A 17622-nucleotide genomic window follows, 5' to 3' on the forward strand; every position below is an offset into this window, starting at 1 on the left:
CAATATATTCAAACAGTCGATATTATTTACAACAATATATTTCCAATCGATATTTACAAATTGGATATTTCTACAGTACACAAAAATCGATATTTTAAGCAACGAAAAAACGTACCTCGGTATTTTCCACCATCGATATTCTTGACTCGATATTCATACAATTCGATGTCGATATTCTGTTTCTACACCCTGGAAAATGGAACAGCTCCAACCATATTACTAGATTTATGTCCGAAAACTGCATAGTTATCCCACAAAGCCTGGCCCGCTTTTTCTGGAGAAAGGAGAGCTGCTTATGTCTGAAAGAAATGAATATGGAAGCATCAGTGTGAAACCAATCTAACAGACCTTGCTATTCACATGGCTGTGAATCTTAGAAAAAGCAAGGGCCCTCACAATAAGGGGCCGATTTCGATCTGGGTCGGAAAGCTCTCCGACCGAGCCAGATCCGGAGTGTTTTTCCGACCGAGCCGGACTCCTGTTGTCCGACCGAGCGAGTACGATGCGGCCGCATGCTGCCGGACTCGGTTCGGTCGGACTCCCATAGTAGTCAATGGGAGCCAGTTGTACGACGCATACATGGGCTCCCATTGATTGAATGGGTATGTCTCACACAAGGGCGCCCCCTATAGTGGGTACGTGTCGGTGCAATCCATACCGTACATGCATGTGTTGGGGAGACCCTTGGGTGTCCCCCTGTGTCTGAGTCGTAAGGCTGCGGGTGACGGGGGGTCCGACGTGGACCCCCAAAGGCAGTTTCCCGGATGTTTTGCGAGCCGGAAACTTCGGCTTGATCCGGCTGTCTGACGCGTGCATCGTACTGGCTCGGTCGGAATTTGCCTCCATTGCATGGCACGGTTCGCTTACAGACAAGGCATATGGAGCGGTTCGGACCCGGAAACGAGTCGGTCAGCGAATTTCGTGTTGCTCACATCGTACTTGCTCGCTCGTACAGCTGTACGAGTCGGTCGGTAAACATGCATACGGCTCATACTTTTTATGGCCGGATCTCGTTCGGAGCCCTTCCAAGCGAGTTCGGATTAGGCCCCTAAATGTCAAATTCCTTGAATCGTGTTTATCTGTGAACATTCTATCTTCCCACACATGGCCTAATATCTAACCAATTATGTCGGGTAGAAAAGAAGTTTTGTCAGCCCATTGAGTGAATGTTGGAAGCCACCTCACTCAACAAGGTGCCTCCAAATTATAGTAACACTATACACGGTACCTTATCTTTAGCACTAATTTCAGTACTGAAAAGAAAACAGAACCATACACCCAGAGAGGGCCTCAATTGGAAAAATACACACATGCTTTATAATCCCTCTATTGGTTCTTGGGGAAGAAAGGTCACACGTCTGACAGTGTATTAGGAAAAAGACATACATTTGCTAATAAACTGGTACTGCTGCTACATCCCTGCTAGATACATCATGCCAAAATACCCTGTCGCAAACTGTGAGAGAAAGTTATGATGGAAGAAACATGAAGGCTAATCCCTCCATATTCAGGAACTGAACCTCTGGAACTCTATTGATCTACCACTGATAACTCAATGAAGTACATGGTAAACTACAGCAGGATCACTTCTTCTGACCTCTAACGAAGGGACTTGTGTGGCCACCCAAAGTGGCTTAAAAGTCTGCCCATTATGGGCATTATAGGATTTCTTCCTTGACTCATTTGATAAATGAGTCTTCCGTTCTGCTGGCAAAGGAAGTAGCTCCCTTCCCCAAGCATCCCAATAGAGCCCTGCCATCAGCACAAGGCTAAACTGGCATGAACTTCACCCACAATGCGAAAGTAGCGATGACCCACTGCTGTTAACAACAATTCCAACACATATGTGTAAAGGCTAAAAGACAACGGGGCAGATTTAGGAATGTATCACCCAATGCATCGCAGCAGCCAAAACTGCTGTGCTGTGTTGAGTGACAGGGAGGGAGCAGGAGAGAGTCATATCTACAGAAATATGGCTCTCTCCCCCTCTCCTTAGCGCTGATGTAGAAGTTTGCTGCTGTATGCCACGCACACACCTTTGCACTCTAGTGCAAGGGTGTGTGCATGAGTCTAGCATAGATTTTGTACTAGAAGGGTTCCCTTCCAGTGCAAAATACCATGCCTAGACAACATTAAAATATTTTCTAATTGTATGTGTGCTGTACAGTGCAGTACGCATGCAAAGTTGGAAAAGGAAGGAGAAATGGCCAGTGCCAGCGGCATGGCTCGCGGTTGGAGGGAGCAGGTGTGGTGGGTTATGGGGGGCCACGGTGAGGGTTGTGGGGGGCTCACGTGGGGGGGGGAAATAAACAAGAAACTTATCTTGAGGCTGGGTCCCGCATCTCTGCTCCTGCTCTCCTGTCTCTAACTTGTGGGGCAGGAAGCAGGCAGCCAGGTTCCCTCCCCAAAGCCAATCAAAACGCTGCAATGCAGCATTGTGATTGGTCTGAGCATCATGACACGGTGCTCAGACAGGGGCTGGAGGTGTGAGCATGTTCTCCATGCAGTCTGTAATGCAGCCTGTATGGAGAAAAGGGAAAGAGTGCATGACTGGTTTGGGTGCCCGAGAGGGCTGACCAAGCAGTCATTGCGCACTTAGGAGTGGGCAAACCATTCCTCCCCTGCTCCCAAAGCAGAGCAGCCCCACCCACCTGCCTGCCCACAAAGCAGCAGGACACAAAGCATAAAATGATAATAACTCGAAGTTATTATCATTTTATGTTTCTACCTAGCACTGCTTTGAAGCAGTGGGGTGACGCTCGTCCACCATAGTGGAGAAGCCACCAATGGAAATGACAACATTTCTTCTTTTAACGTCTGTTTTTAAAAGGCGTTATATTTTTACGCAGAACCCTGTCTCACATTTTTGGTACATAGGGTTTAGCATCAAAAGGTGTAGGTAATTGTATGGGATCGGCCATGTAAAGCCCCCTTGATGCTGAGTAACGCAAGGCAATGCTTCGCTCTGCTTTGCCTTACTTTTAGTTAATTGCCAGTGCAAAACACGTTTTGCGCTGGAAAGTAAATAATCCTAAAAAACATTTTGTGCTGGTTTACATTACTTTTATGACGCAAAGCCAGTTCAAAATGTTAGTAAGTCACCCCTAACATGCTAAGACAATCTACAAACATGTAAATTAATTGTATGTGCATTCATGGAGTGCTTCATCCCCCTGACGCAGCGCCAAGAAGTATTCACGGATGGGAAGCATGCTGCTCTATGAGAGTACTATGACTGCAAGAGCGTACCTGTCATATTTTGATGGCATGCATGGTAGGGTGACCAGGTGTCCCGGATTTGCTCAGACAGCACTGGGTTTTCACCAGCAGTCCCGGCAGATTTCTGCAATTTTTGCTCATGTCCCGGTTTTTAGAAGGGGTCGACTAAAACCAGTGAGAGGCACTTATTGGGTGTTCTAAAGTTGAGCTAGTTAGCAGCTGTTATAAGTAAGCAATTTAATTAACAGGTATGTTGATAAAAGTTATCATTCTGTGCAGCACCGTTGATGTAAAATTGTAGTCCTTCTTCTATTTTTGCAAAATGTCCCGGGTTTTGGTTGTCAAGATCTGGTCACCCTAATGCATGGGGACTGTTGTGTCCTGCTGGATACGTTCTAGTGGCTCAGCAGGCACTGGTCTTTCCAGCCACTCCCTCGAGGGCTGGACACACATGCACCTGACACCTATTCATCACAGGCGTCACGAGTGATGTGAGCCTGGTAATTAAAGGGCCCAGGTGCATGTGCTCGTGGCCAGTTACAGTACCCTACCACGGTGTGTCTGTGTTCATTATAATAACCATGTGGGCCTAGGGCCCCGACACAACATTGGAGATGAGGTGGGTCTGACCCCGCGTGCCTGCTGCTAGGCGCTTCATCGTCCCTCATGGGGAGGAAATGAGCCAGGGATGCGACATTCCCCACTGTCGTGCTGTCTACGCCCATCCGTGACTGTGGAGAAGATCGAGATCAACACCGTAATGCAGCCATCGGCCTTCAAGAAGTGACGACCAAAGACTGGCTTTCTCCTACCCCCACTGGCTCCGGTGGAAGAAGGAGAGGAAACGCAGTTACCCGGTTCCAGTGAGAGCCAGAGCCCCTGCCACGCTAGCAATGAGCACGCTGCCGTGCTCAGGCAGTCACTGCAGTAGTCGAAGAGCCCGGTGACCCTCAACTGAAACCCCCGCCTCACTACCTCGAACAGTGGCATCCTGAGGCATCGGCCGGCTGTCGAAGGATTGCGGCCCAGCAGCACACCGCATGAACATGCTCCCTGGTCTGTCTCCTGAAGCACCCACGCAGGTGTGAAGTGTGGGCCACCCTACGGCACCCCAGCAGAGCGCAGGCTTCAGTGAGTCCCACTGCCGGAGAGTGCCTGCGGACACTGGTGCTCAAGAGCATTTGCAGCCCCAGAGGTGGGACTGACCCTACCCCACAAAGGGGAACTTTGTGCCACACAGACCCTGCCCACTAAGTTCCTGAGGGCAAAGTGAAGACAACAGCAACGCGGTGAGTGGGTCAATGCCCCGTACCTGCTGCTGAAAAGCTGCCTTGCATTCCGCCAACTGCCCCAGCGAGGAGGTGCCACGAATGAAAGCACCAGCATCGAGGGAAGCCCTACACCGGTTTGCCGCAACAACCTTCAAGACCAGCCGGTGCAGAAGAGACCTCCGTGGCCGGTAGAGAGAAGACCCGAGTGCAGTGACACCCAGCAGTCGCATGCCTACACCGCACCCTGAGGAACAAAGCAGCAACAAGGACACGGAGGCCCATGTGAACTGTCCTGGCCGCTGCAAAGCGGCTACAGTGCACATATCGTTGGTCACACTGCCCCATCACAGTTAATTGAAAAAGAGAGGAACTGGCCAGAGTGACCCCGGTCTGCCCGGTACTACGTCAAACATGGCTGGTAGAGAGAGAAACACCTGCACTAGGAGGCAGACTGCATAACCTTCAATGTGACAGCAGCTATACCACTTACCGGGGAATATTCTCAGAGGCAGCCCTGAGCAAGAAGAGCATCCAGCAAGGACTGGAGCTGTACTAGCCTTGCAAACGCCCGCACCTGAATCGTCAATCCGGAACAAACAATTGCACTGCAGTGCCACCTGGTGTCCATCTTTGGTTACAGCACCCAGGAAAAGAAAGCACTTCACACTGAAAAGGCCAATAGCCTCAGGAGAGTTGTCCAGGCCATCACTCACTGCATGGTGACTATAGCATCACCCCCTACCAGCAAGGTTCCTCACGAAAGGCAAGTGCTGCACAATCTGCAAAGCCCCTGTTGGGATTTCCCTACCTTAAGATAAGATAAGGGGGAAAGACGGGTAAACCCAGAGAGAACCCTACAGAGGCCTGAAGCTGCCACAGCTGGGGGGGAGAGAGACCGGAAGTGGTTCCACACCAGAAAGTAGGTAGACACATGGCAGTGCTGACGGTTGTGCTGTCCCAGCACAGAGAGACTGTAATCCCAGAAGAGAGCACTCACGTAGCACACAGCTGCCCCAGTCAAGCACCAAAGTGGAAGCACAGGCATGCCAGACACCAGTTAGAGGCACTAGCTTACCCAGGTGTGCCCTTACAAAGTGTGCAGAGACAATGCAAGAGCCATAATAAAGCCCAAAGCTGCACCTGCCCAGAAAAGCGTCAAGTTGACAAGGGCAGACAGGCACAAGTCGGTAAGCTTCCTAAAGGTGCAAGGAGAACGTGCGCTGCACATCCAGCCCCTGAGGCTATCTGATGCCACATCAAGAGAAGACACTGGGACACAAACCCCTGGTGGCGAATGGTCACTATCCGAGACAAGGGATCAAGCAGGTCAAGCGCCAGAAGAGGGCACCGCGAAGAAGAGCGAGGAACGCCAAATAAGAGGTACGCCAGAGCATGCACCCAAAAGGTCGACCGCGTGAGCAGGTGCCCCAGAGGGTGAGACCTCTCCATGAAAGGGATGCAACACTGAAGGTAACCGGGAGCCTCCACATCTCTCCCGCACCAGCGAAGCCATGCAGTGGGCCAAAGATAGCAAAGAGTGTCCTCCCCCACACTGCCTCAAGACAGAGTCGCCAACGATCCAAGACAGGCAAGAGGCAAGTCGCACACTTCACGTGGAAAGCTGCCACCACACCACCTTGCTCCAAGGACACGCAGCACGTGGCCGTATGCCACATCGCACTAGAAGCAAGGAGCACGTCACACGAAGTAACCAAGCATGCCTTAATGGAGGCAGAATCAAATGCCACAACTGCGCAGCCTCGAGACACAAGCATGACACCCTCAAGCCAAGAAAGTACCTACCACCCTGGCACCGTGAGACTCCCTGAAGAAGAGAAACAGAAGTCAAGTGGCTGTACGCCACCCGGTACCCAGGAAGAAGAAGAGATGATGGCAACTGGACGTATCACTCACATTGTTCTGGGACCACTAAAGTGGATAGGCCCCGTTGGCCTGATGGGAAGAAGGTGCATGCCACTGCACCCGGAAGATGAATCGTAAAGAAGAGTGACAATCCTGTCATCATGAGGAGCTGGACAGAGCTAGACAAACACAGGTGCGCTAGGGAGAACAAGAGGAGAAGCACGAGGACGCATAGCAGCACAAGCCAAGAGCACACCCAGAGACACCAGACAGCCACCAAGGCGGACCGACGTCCCTGGAGACAGCTGCATTTGAAGAACCAAACGCAAGCTACAGCTAGCGCGAACCACGTCTCTCCTCAACGCTTCCCAGTGCGACCGTCAACCCCAAGTGTCGCAGTCTAAGTCACACAGCATCCCTGCTCTTGACCGCAGATGCCAGAGGTGAAGGAACAGCCTCAGCAAGGCAGAGACATGTAGCTATGAAGTCCCTCCAGGAACCTCCTCTCCTAGAAGATCGTCACCACCTCTTGTCCAGGTCCAATGGCAACTACATCATCATTGCCATGTGCATGACACCACACTCAGCAGGAAATGTGGAAGTGTGACGGGAGGGTCTACACTAAGAACTGGGCAACCAACTAAGTTCAGGAGAGGAAGTCGTGAGTGGCCGGGGCGGACGTTGAAGAGAATCCGAGCTGCTAAAGGAGCGCATCCTGGCACACCAACAGCAAGCGAAGTGGGTGGCAACCAGAGAATGGACAGGCGACAGCCCAGCAGGAGACCAAGAGTAAGCCGCAAGCCTGCACGAACAGAGTCTCATGCCTCACGTTTTTTCAGCGTGTCTATCACACCACTGTCACCGACGTCTTCAGAGCCCAAGAAGTCCAAATGCAAGGATGCAGATGCCTCCCCAAAGGAATTGGAAGCAACTGGACACCCCCACTCACAGTGATCGACTCAAGAATGGAGGCTTGCAACCATCACAGCAAGTCATCACAAACTGTTGTCCAGATTCACCACACAACTTGCAATGCCATCACGCCAGTCCTTGTCAAATGTATCAAACACTACCATCTCCAGAGTATCGATGGATTGGAGTCCCACACCGTTGCCACACCCACCGACAAGAAGACCCAGAGACTACCTGCTAACCTGGCTTCCACCTGAACTGCTCCAGCGATAGCATGTCTTGACCAAGGATCATCCACCCCTGAGGTTTGTGCGAGTGACTGGGTATTGGCTCCTCGGTGGTCTTGCAGCTGCCCCCGTCAGCACACACGCAGCCCCAGCACAGTTCACAAGCAGTCCCATGGTAAATCCGACAAAGGGCGTCCCCAGGCGGGAGAGTTGAACGAGACATTGCCCCACTGACGGGTTACCGGATACAGCAAAGTAGTCTAACAGAGACTTCAGTTGATCCAGCAACTCCTTCGTAAACTTTCACCATGGACTCCAACCATGCTCTTGATGCACCCTGTTTAATGAACTGTTAGCCCCCCACCACAGACCATCCTCAACGTCAGCAGAGTGGACCAATGCAGGACCTAAGGACATGTTCTCAGCAGTATGCTGCTGGGATGCAGCTGACTTCTCCAAGCCAGTGTTCGTGTCCTTTACCACTCAGGTTAAATTATGAGTGTCCGCCGAGATTGTCCTGCTGCAGTCAGTCACCAGCCCCTGTCTGCTGTCTTCCCACTGCCTGACATGAGAAGCCGATGGACCATATGGTGTATAGTTAATTGTTGTTTACCCCTACAGGTTGGACTAGTGTTTGTTTTGTCTTCATTAAAATTTAGGAGGAATGGGGGGGCGTGGCCAGCGACATTGCCGCTGGAGACGTGCTTTCACCGAGCTCCGGCTGAAAGCTTCTGATCCGACTAGTATCCGGCGCTCTGGAGGCCCGGATATGAACCCAAATGCAAATAGAAGCGCTACGGACCTCCCAGCGCTAAGAATATAAAGTTTCCAGTACCTTGTTTACCGGGACAGAGCAGATTGCCGCTACGCGGGGTCTCCCTGGGACCCGACCAAGATGGCATCCTGCGGGGATTGAGGGAGCACGCCTGACTCGGCAGAACAGAGGCGATCCGTGCAGAGAGAGCCCTCGCTCGCTTCGACGGAAGACATCCTCCTCGTCGGCCCACCTGATGCCATCACTGCAGAGCCACTGACGGGCTCTGGCTCCCGGGACAGAGACGCTGGTAAGCCAGTGCGGTGGGAGGAACCGCGGTGAGGGTATCAGCTGCCTGGCAGAGACGGTGATGGGGTGGATCCTTAAAGATTGGTCCCCAGGGGGCATCCATGGTTGCTGTGGACCTGGCGGGGCTACCAAAGAGCGAATACTGACCCTGCGCCTGAGCACCTGGCGATACGGCTAGGCCCGGTTGGGCCTGGTGATACCTACACGCCTCACCCTTGGCCTCGAGACCTGGATTGAAACGGTGCCCAAGCTCCTGAAAGACCCCAAGGTGCAAGTGGTGCTGGGAGCGTCTATGAGTGCCACTGATGGACTAGCTCATTACAGGTCTGAGAGTGAGGGGGGAGGGGGCGCTCCTCACACCCCTGGCTGCACCTTATCCCCTGAGGGACACTGGCATTGCTGGACACCATGGGGACTATTCACTAAAAATAGGGGTACCCCAGTTTTGATGTAGGGAGAGCAATAGGGGACAAAGCCAATACCAGACACAAAAGTTATGCTCTACCTATCTAAATATTAATAGATCAAATGGATCTTACTGATATATAACCCAACGAATCGCTGGCGGCTATACCAATCGAACGAGAGAACACAAGGAAGTTTGATTAAAGATTATACTTTTATTTGATAATTCATTGGTATAATTACAATAAACAGATACTACAAATATAACTGCAGTTGATTTTTGAAAGGATATATGCAAAAACCAAAGAAGGCCCCATTAGGGAGGTAAGAGGGGTGTATGAACAATTATATCACATTCATATTCATCAGGCAAACCATTCAACCTAACACAACCAATCAAAACACTACATAATACATTTTCACCACATTAAAAAGAATTGTTTTTATATTACACACAAAAGGTACTCTCCTCAAAAGCATAAATATGTACTGTTGGAATTGATGGAGACAACCAAACAATACAAAAAGACACGCCGACGCGCGTTTCGGTGCAATCACCCAACAGTGAGGGTGCCACCTTCTTCAGGGCGTAAATTTTATGCGTTTCTGTTGTCCGAGGGGCCTGTAAGAATATATGACGAGTCATAATGTCTAATTGAAAATTATACAGAATTTTTTTAATATTCAAATTCATACATCAGTTACACATGTTAGAGAATTTATGGATAAATGATATTTATTTGTTGCTCAATTAAGGACAAATGGTGTAGCCAGCGAGAACTCAAATTGGGTTTCCATTTAATGGATCAAAAATATTTGTTTTTAGAAAATACAACATGAATTGTCAAGAAGGAATAATTAAAAGCAACTGCACATTTCATGCCACTTCTCACTCATGAAATAAATATAAAGGAACAGGAAACAAATAGCAGTGACCCTCCTGGGGGCCATGTGACAACTGTAGAGATAACATCAAAACAGAAGCAAAAACAGAAGATGAAAAAAAGGTGGGGGGGGTCTGAATAGTAATGAATTAAACACTCACCTAAATTAAATCCTAAAGTACATCAATATCTTAGTAAGGACATCGCAGGATCGATACTGGAAAAGTCCAAACTATCAGCGTCCTAAATAGGACGATATAAATAGAAAGAAACACACATCTATTGGTGGCTAAAGTAAGAGAGTTGACATAATTTGCATATTTAAAAATAGACGAAAGCTACTTGCCTGGCAAGTTGGGATGCGACAAATGTTGAAGGGTAACTCCAAATTCAGTGAAAGCAGATAGAGAATAGCAACGTTTCTGTTTTTGGGAGTAGGTCGATTCTTTTAATCATTTCAGACTAAAAGAAAAGTAAACCAATAAACATATTTAAATTAGGACCGCCCTGGGTAGTAGTTTTCATATGTGATACAAAAACCAGTAGCTCATATATGATAATAATCATAACTAAAAAAATTTAAATCTGGAAACTGTAGTGCCTTGTATACCAAGTCATACTGGTGAAGGCACAATGATAAATTGTGTCTGGAAATGGGGACTACCCTAGAGGCGAGCTTGGCCCACACTCCCCTTGTCTGCTCCCCGGGCTTGTTGGACTCTGTCTGGGGACTGGCTGGTCCATCCTGGAGGAGGTACTGCAGGGGCCCTCCTGGCTTCTGGGACGCATATGAACTCAGTGAAGTGTTCTCGCACAATTAACCATTACCCTGTAGATGGTCCCCTTAACAGTCATACTAGAGAACCAGTAGACCCTGCATTGACTGGTGGCGATTGAGAAGGGGACGGACTTTGGGCGCCATACCTGACTCTCCACGGTCCCTGCTAGGGAGCTTTGCAATTCTTATACTGAGGCCCTGACCCCCCGCAGGACAACAGCAACAGACTTGGCGGGGTGCAGGAGAGGGAGGGACCGCCTTTGTGAAGAGAAGATACGCTCTTGCCCCCCCCCCCCCATGATTACCTCTGCAGACCACCGCTCGACGACCGCCACAATGGGTAAAGACAAAGACCCAAAGCCACCCTGGCAGGGGAAGATAGATCGCTACACCAAAATGATCACCCCACCTCCGGAGGACCAGCCACCTAGTCGCTCGGACACTGATACTCTCCTTCAGGCAATTCAAGCCTCCAGGCTGGCTTTAGAGGGGAAAATAGGAGCAGTGGGCATGGAGGTGACAATACTGCGACTGGACCTCCGCAACTTGGATGACAGAGTCACGGAATCGGAAACCTGGCTGGGAGAGGCAGAAGACACGCTACAGGACCTTCGCAAAGGGATGGCCGACCTTCAAGCATCGAACAAAGACCTCCAGTGGCTTGTCAATGATGCGAAAAACAGAGCAAGGCATAGCAACCTACGCTTGTGGGATTTAGAGAGGGCAGTGAAGGATCGAATACACTGGACTTCCTCTACTCCTGGCTGCGGTGAACCTTTCGATGGATACATTTTCAACCTGCTTCATGATAGAAAGAGTGCACAGAGCGTTGATGACAAGAACCCTTCCTGGTGCGCAACCGAGACCCATCATAGCGTGCTTCCTGAACTTCCTCGATAGGGACGTGATCTTAGGAGAGGCAAGGAAATTTGGTGATATCAAACATGAAAATGCCCGCATAATGATCTTCCCAGATTACAGGAGGGAAGTGCAACGACAGCGACGCATCTATGACTCCGGGAAGGCAAAGCTCAGAGAGCACAAAATCTAGTACATGCTTTTGTTTCCTGCAAAATTGAAAGTACTGTATATGGGGAAGACCCACTTCTTCTAAATGTCGGAGGAAGCCTGGCAATGGTTAGAAGAGCATCCTGTTCTGAGGAGGACGGAAGATTCCCCACGAGCTAATGGAACACAAAGGGAGAAAGATTCCACAGCAATTGGTTTCCAGAGAGTGCAGAGGTCTCATGGACATCAGAGGGCGCGCATACAAGGGGCAACGCCGTATGTTACGAGAGGCAGTAGCCGCCCACAGAAGAGAGGTACACAATCGCTTGACCGACACCGGGCGGAGAACCCGCACAACACTCCTGTCCTTGGACGGCGGGAACCCTGCACGGAGACAGACACTAGAGAGCACGTCCGGAGAAGAAGAAGACGACACACCGCAACACCCCTTACTTACTGCAATAGTAGCAATGGAACAAGACGCAGAGACAGAGAAACCTGAGACATGGGGAGAAGCTCCCGATTCGAATTCCTGAACAAGGGCCTCAGAGACTTGCCGTTGAACTAGAATGATGAGGCCGAGTTCGAGACTTGCCACCCCCCAATAACACCACTCAGACCTGCACAGTGACTGAAGCATCGCGATCAAGAGAAGGTGACAGGCCGAAAGAGGCCTAAGACTTTAATTCTTTTATTTCTTTCCCCTCTCCACTCTTTTCTTTCCGCTTTCTGGGCACGCTTTTTCTTTCTGTTTTTCTTAGTTTGTTTAATGTGTGACAAGTGTTTGGATTTGTAACATAAGTTTTGGGTTTGGGTGGGCGACAGACCTCTACTACCCTTAATCACCACCCCGGAAGTATCACTCTGGGTGTAGCTGTGAAACTAGGAGGGGAGGTGGGGAGGGGGAAGGGCGGGTTTGGGTATCACTGTCATGAGAAGTTCCTGCTGACAGTTAAGTTTCAGTTACGGTTCAGTCGTGAGGTTTGCAGGAAACACATAACAAGGTATACTTTCAAACCTGGGCTCTGTTGTACTCTATATACACATGCACGACACAAATGTACCATAGCCAACCATGGGCAGTACCGAGAATGAAGCCTTCACTGCCTTGACCTGGAACGTTAACGGCCGTGGGGATAAAATCAAAAGAGGGCTGGTGATGTGCTTTAGAAAACGTACTCACCCAGACGTAGTGATGCTACAGGAAACTCATCTTAAAGGCACAAAATGTGGATTCATGGCGAGAGGGGTGTACACCGTCCTGGCCCATGCGGGGTATACCTCCGGCTCCAGAGAGGTAGCAATTTTGATTAAGAAGTCACCCCCCTTCTGTGTGGCATGCACATGGATAGACCCCCAGGGCACATTTGTTGGGGTGACAGGGACATGGGGCAGAAGGACTGTTACTATCCTTTCAGTTTATGCCCCGCCAAAACTGCAACCTAGGACGTTCAACAAGATTACAGAAATCCTTTTAGAGATGCCACACTCTTTACATATTATCGGGGGGGGGGTTTAATGACGTTATGCACACACCCACTGACCGCACAGGGGACCATATGCAAACATACCCCACTACACAACTGGCACATCTTGCTGAGACATTGAGCTTGTAGATGTCTGGAGGCACTTACATCCAGGGGCATGGAGCTACTCCTACTACTCGCGTGCGCATAGGGTCTACTCGAGGTTGGACTATGTGTTTCTCCCGAAGGGTGACATGCAGACTATACATGAGGCGGAATACATGGCCCAGGGTTTGTCGGATCACTCCCCTCTGTATGTACAGGTGGAAGACTGGATTCGGACAAGACAAAAGGGCTGGAGACTGTCTGCACGTGACTTGCAGAATCAGACAGTGCTAAAGGGCATTAGAGCAGACGCAAAAATCTTCTTTGACAAAAACGTAGGATCCGTGTCATCAGGGGTAGTCCTCTGAGAAGCTTATAAAACAACTCTGCGGGACAGGGCGCAAAACAGAGTAGCGTGGGAAAGGAGAAAAGATCAGGAAGAGTTAACTAATCTAGAAACCCAGATCCTTACCCTTGAGAGACGGAATATTGCACAGGCGGACCCCCAGGTCCTACGGCAACTGACAGACACACAGCATCAATACATGGCCCTGGCAGCAGGCACTGGTCATTCCAGCCACTCCCTCAAGGGCTGGACACCCATGCACCTGACACCCATCCATCACAGGCGTCATGAGTGACGTGAGCCTCTTAATAAAAGGGCCCGGGTGCACATGCTCGTGACCAGTTACAGTACCCTACCACAGTGTGTCTGTGTCCATTATTGTAACCATGTGTGCCTAGGGCCCCGGCACAATAGGGACTACAGTTGTCCTCTTACTGTGATTGTAGCTGCACTGAAGCTAAAAGGAGGGATGGATATAACGCTTACGCATAAAGCCGGTGCACGAATAGATAAAGAGAGCGTGAGTGCGTTCCGGACAATATATGAGGTATGAACCAGCTTCTAAACATTAACATTGAGTGAGGTATTTTTATCCAGATATTGGAATATTTTTCATTATGATAAAATGGAACAGAAATAGGAGCATGCAAGTGTTTCCTCAGTTTTAAACTTAGCTGGCAACTTTAAAAGAATGAAATAAACCTGAAGTTTTCTGGTGCCCGTAAAATACCTTTCCAACATGTTGGGGGAACTGCAGACATTTTCCAGCATTTAAGTATTTTGCTGAACACAATGTCCCTGGATTTTGGCTCTGCGCTGACTATTTCCTGTAAGTCTTTTCATGTTTTACTGACAGAATATGCACTATAGCTTTTACAATGTAATAAAAAGCATGGCCATTCATGCATTATAAAGGGAAATACGCACCTCCCAAACCTGAGCGCTCCTCTAAACTGAGTAATTATTCACGAACGATAACTGTAATGGCTAAAACGTGGCAAAATGACAGCGGTACCACAGCTGAATTCACAACCATTTTTATGTTTCGAAATTAAAGAAAGAAATCTGTTGAATATGCATGCAGCGATGTCAGTTTAACAATTCCGTATTATGAAAAGATGTAAGGCTAACACTTGTTCCATCAGTTCAGATACGTATGTAACCCAGCAAAGACGATGAGTTGTGTGTGTTGACCCAAAGAGGACCTCTTATTCACTAATGTATGCTTTCATCTGTATAGCGCGTTCAGCACTCATGCTGGTTTCAGGGCGCTTTATACTGCATATTGTGAGAAAAAGCGAGGCATATCGAATTGAGAGAAGGAATTGAGCACGAACTCAAAGCTTCCGAGTTTCAGAGCAATGTACATTGCGAATTCCAACAAAAAGTAAATCACATGTTCTACTACTGTGGCGGCTGTTATTCGCATCTGTCATTGTGATACCAGGGCAGTTAAGGTTGAAGAGCGCTCGAAGGGGCATATTATCGCCGCTTTAGCGGTAGGAAACTGCCGCTAATGCGGCGATAATGGGCTTGATAATATGCCGTAGAGAATTCCAATAGAAGCCCATGTTCTGGTGTCACACCAGAACATGGGCTTCTATTGGAATTCTCAAGGGCATATTATAAAGCCCATTATCGCCGCTTTAGCGGCAGTTTCCTGCCGCTAAAGCGGTGATAATTTTAACACCGTTCTTGATAATATGCCCCCAAATACGTTTAATACAAGGGTAGAATGAATCTTTGAACAATGGGTGACGAGACATGATAGGATAAGATAATTCATCGGTACCAAGGAGCAATAGCTATTGTTGGTCAAGGAAACGTATTCCCTCTCAATTTAGAGATCTTTGGGGCATATTATCAAGAAACAGAGTTAACATTATCGCTACTTTAGCGGCAGAAAACTGCCGCTAAAGCGGCGATAATGGGCTTGATAATATGCCCTTGAGAATTCCCATAGAAGCCCATGTTTTGGTGACAATATGGGCTTCTATTGGAATTCTCAAGTGCATATTATCAAGCCCATTTTAACTCCATGCTTGATAATATGCCCCATTGTACCTTGTTGTTTTTGTTTTAAATAGCGCGAACTCGACCCGAAGATATCAGAGCGCTTTACATGAGCACCAGTTTTGTTATAGATGGACTCGATCATTTTTGTTAGGCGCGGGGAGATTAAGTGATTTGCCCCGAATCGCAGGATGTTGAGTTTCCCTACCGAGACTCGAACCCAGTTCAACGGCTGCGAGGTCGACAGCTCTAGCCGTAGGGCTACATCCTCTCCCCATCTTGATACAGAAGCCAGTCAATAATTGACGGTGGCAACATTCTGATATAACTACCTGAAGGTAGGTGTAGCATTGAGGGAAGAGCAGTAACACAGTGGATCAAAATGCACGACATTGTCCAGTCGAATGGATTAGTACTAAAAGCAGGAGCAAAGTATGAGGAGCAGGATGACACTGTTATTCAGTGATTCATTCATTTAATCATTCATTTCCTCTTTCGGCTTCTTGTATGTAGCCCAGGTCTTGGCAAATTTGACTACTATGGTAAAACAAAATAGTTATATAGAGACAGATTGGGTATACGTCTTTACAGAAAATAAGAAGTAAAATAGAGCGAAATACATAAAAGAGAAAAAAGAATGAGAGAGGAAGAGATAGGTATCAATATGAACGCTCTCCTTTGGAAGCACCCACCTTCCTTAACTTCACAGCAACATATGGAATATACAATGTAATATTTATCTAAATATCATGGTCAAAGTTCTGATTGCACATCCACATGTGAGACTTTCCTGGTTCTTGATTTACATAAGCTAAGTCACCAATGAAGGGGGGATGGAAGAATGGGGTAAAATAAAGCTCATGGACCAATAAACACCACTCACAGTTCTCGGTCTAGTTCTGGTTATGGAGTGGATTGCCCTCCTCCTGCACTCAAAGCACTGGGACCTTCTTTTATTAGCGCAGATCTGCTCCTCAATATAGCGGCTGCCTGATGTGTTCTATAGGTGCATTTGGTAGAGCCCAGCTTAACGTTGCCCTATGGACATAACATTCCTTCGAAGTAAAACTGAACAACACGTCCAAAGGTTTCCTGTGATTCCATGGATGCTTGGCTGATTCTGGAGACATCCTCTACCCTGTCAGCTCCATAGATGGAATTGCTATCCAGGTGCAGATCTTCACAGTTTGCAGCTCGGGGAACCTTCATCAGCTCACTCGATCTTAGATGCAGTCCCCGGTGCGGATCTTGTTGCTGTGGATCCTGTCAGGAGCAAATCAGCGTCAATCGTCTCCTGACTTCTATATATCTTGATTTCAGGAGATTCCATCTTACCTCTCCCCTGGTTGTGGCTAGTCTTCTCTATTGCACAAAAGACATGTTTCTAGCATCAGAAAAAGTTCCTCACATGGCAGCCACCAAGCTGCTTATTCTGTATACCATTTAAAGATCAGGGTTCAAGGGACATTTTGACATCGGCTCTTGGGTGTTGACATAAGCCTTATACTATAATAGATGACAAACATCTATTCCTCTGCCTTTTGCCCAGATTACGCTTTATTTTAACTCCTTCTTTTCTCTCTTACTTGTCTGGACAGCCAGGTGTTCCTGCCCCATCTCTTGGTATGATGTAGACACCACTCAGTCACCAAGTACTGCCATGAATGTTTAAGCTGTTCATTTAAGAGTTTTATTTGCTAATCTCTTACAAACCTGATTATGCCCCACTCAATGTCCATTGTCTCTACCTCCATAATGCAAAGTCGATATTAAAGCCCGAATTAACTATTCCCCCCACCCATTTGCTTGTGGTTTTCCAGAAATGATGTGTTGATGTTTCAGAACACTGTTTTAAACATTGCTGGGATATTCTCTCTTGGAATAGGGAACCACTGATCCTTTTCATTCCCTGTGTAGATCTTTGAGTAGACATACTTTAAACATTTCGGGGGGCACTGAATCAACAAGCATCCATCATGGAGAGTAGCTGGTGCCAACCCAAGATGCTGTGGAAATCACTGCTGAGTTTCCTGGCTGTATTTGTTCATGAGAAAGGGTCCTC

General features: G+C 48.3%; 1 long non-coding RNA gene across 1 annotated transcript in view; it reads right to left on the minus strand.

The window, feature by feature from the left end:
• Nucleotides 1-10004: 10004 nt before the first annotated feature.
• Nucleotides 10005-17622, minus strand: part of LOC146867713 (uncharacterized) — a 71863-nt gene continuing 64245 nt past the window's right edge. The window contains exons 3-4 of the long non-coding RNA XR_014966127.1: nucleotides 10191-10306; nucleotides 10005-10087 (exon numbers count right to left, since the gene is read on the minus strand). This is a non-coding gene — a long non-coding RNA (uncharacterized LOC146867713). The remainder of the gene's footprint in view (nucleotides 10088-10190; nucleotides 10307-17622) is intronic.

The sequence above is a fragment of the Triturus cristatus genome, chromosome 1_2, assembly GCF_964204655.1.
Source record: "Triturus cristatus chromosome 1_2, aTriCri1.1, whole genome shotgun sequence".
NCBI lineage: Eukaryota > Metazoa > Chordata > Amphibia > Caudata > Salamandridae > Triturus > Triturus cristatus.